Genomic DNA, 2,528 nt, shown 5'->3' on the forward strand with positions numbered 1-2,528 from the left:
GTTGTAATATTAATACAGATTTCCTGAAAATTTCTTATAAGGTAATAATTCTAAATTTTTTGATACATATGTACATTAGGCCGACTCACTCTGTATGGAAAGCAAAAACGTGTTTTTGTTACCCCTCTCAAAACTTACCTTGCATTGTTTTATGATGATTCCCAAATCATCACAAAACAATCAACGGTCTAGCGATGACCGTTCATGAGCTGGACCAAATTAAAAAAAGGTCTTTTGGAATTACTTTTCTTTAATTTTTGTTTGTTTTGAAACAAAATATCCAATACGGGGTATCGTTAAAAAGGTATTTTAAAGCCGCGTCCAATGATGTATTAATCATAAATAACCGTCTGCTTATAATTGCATATTCCAAAATATTTAAAATTGTTAGGTGTTTCACTAAGAAAAATAAAATGTATGCACAATTTTGCAAATTTTGCGCACCACTAGACTTGGCTTCAAACCTTTCAAATGATACCACATACTGTATATATTGTTTAAGAAATGCTGTATAATTAAAAAAAAAATAACTAAAAAGGGACTTTTTTGTGACCGGTTCAGCTCACGAACGACCATCGATAGACTAGAAACATTTTGGGAACCATTATAAAACATAACAAAGATTTTTTGAAGCTGGGTAAAATATTGAATTTAACCTGAAGAATCGTGTTCCCATACGATATTTTCTTAAAAACTGTCCAGCTCACGAATGGACAACACTTAACCGAAAATATTTTGGGTAACATCATATTACATAACAGCGAATATTTTGAGGGGGTAACTCAAGCACCATTTTTTGTGAGTCGGTCTAATGTACATATATTACTTTTTTTAAATTAGTTCTTAAATTAATTATTTTTTTTCTACTATTTTAATATCAATTATTTCAATAAAAACTATAAAATTTCATTTTATTTAGATTTATTTTTATATATTTTATCTTGGTGAGTATACAAATAGAAGAAGAGAAAACTCATCTTCTAGAAGTCAAGAATACTCATCTTCTAAAAGACGAGAATACTCACCTTCTAGAAGAAGAGAATACTCATCTTCTAGAAGAAGAGAAAACTCATCTTCTAGAAGATAAGATAGGAATACTTCTAGATGATACTAAGTAGTCACTTCAAGAAGTGACTTCCTAGTCAAATCTAGAAGAGTCTTTGGCAATACCTTACTTCCAAGAGTCATCTAATAGTTTCTTCTGCGGGTCTTCCAGAAGTATCTTCCACGTTACTCTTAGACGTTCCCCAGCTCGGCATCAGTTCTTCCCGACTGGTGACAAGAATTCTTATACTTCCGCAACATCGCTGGCGAGCTTTTAGCACGTTTGGAAGTTTCGCACGGGTAACTTCCGCAATAAAAAATGTTTGTAGGGATATCTCTCTTTATTAAAGTGTAAGAAAAAAGAATATTTAAAATTCAAAAAACAACCCCTAAAAATCATCTCGCTCATAAAAAGTATTAAAACAAAATATACATAAATCTCTGAAAAAAAATTTAAAGTGACAAAAAACACAAAAGAAAAAAAAAAACATACAACAAATATAAAAGTGCCAAAAATTGTAACAAAAAATCCCTATAAAAAAAATTATATTTATGTATATATGTAAATGTGTTACAAGTAAATAATTAGCAAAGTGAAAAATTTCTTTCTTAGAAAAGTGCAAAAAAATATATAAATACATATATAAAATTATAAAAAAAGTGAAAAATAATTCGTGTCGCAATATAAAAAGATTACGGGTTCTATATACATATATATATAAAATAGCGGTGCCCTATATACTAAAAAAGCGCAATTTTGTTATATAAAAACTTGTGTCGCCATATTTATTTGAAATAAATAAAAATTTGCGGTCTTTCTTATATACAAAAAAAAAAAATAATAATAATAAAATAAATAACGCCATATTGAGAAAAAATTGTGACGCCATATTTTTTTAAATGAATAAAATCGGTAATTTCTTTCAATTTTTTTTAAATAAAAATTAATTTTTAAACAAAATTTTAAGTGCACATAATTACCGCAAAAATTTTTCCCTACCCAATACATGTTTGCATATATACATATTACAAATCCACACCTATTACAAATCTCATGTAATTATCCCGTTAAATTGTTTGTGTAATAATATTTGTCCAAAAGAAATAAACAAACGAGAATACAAGTGTTTCTCACATGAAGGAAAATACATAAATTAAAACGAAAAATATTACACCCAAAGAAAAATTAAGTGTGCTCCTAATAATTAAAAGAAAATATTACAAAGAAAGAAAAAATATTAAAGTGCAATAATAAAATAAATTTATTTTTCTGCTTAAATAAAAGTAATTTATTTTCTCAAATAAATTACTTTATTTACTCAAGTGATACTTAAAGAAAAATTCAATCACAGTGAAATTTTTATTAATATTAAAAATTGTGATAACTTGTGCTGATATTTTTCTCGAGTGTAAAAAAAAAAATAAGAATACTTTGTGTTGTTCTCATTATTTAAATAATTTTGTTGTTGCTTAAACTGAAATAA

Source organism: Lucilia sericata, unplaced genomic scaffold (assembly GCF_015586225.1).
Source record: "Lucilia sericata isolate MDLA Ls3-8-SP2 unplaced genomic scaffold, ASM1558622v1 Contig000038F_arrow, whole genome shotgun sequence".
Classification (NCBI taxonomy): Eukaryota; Metazoa; Arthropoda; class Insecta; order Diptera; family Calliphoridae; genus Lucilia; species Lucilia sericata.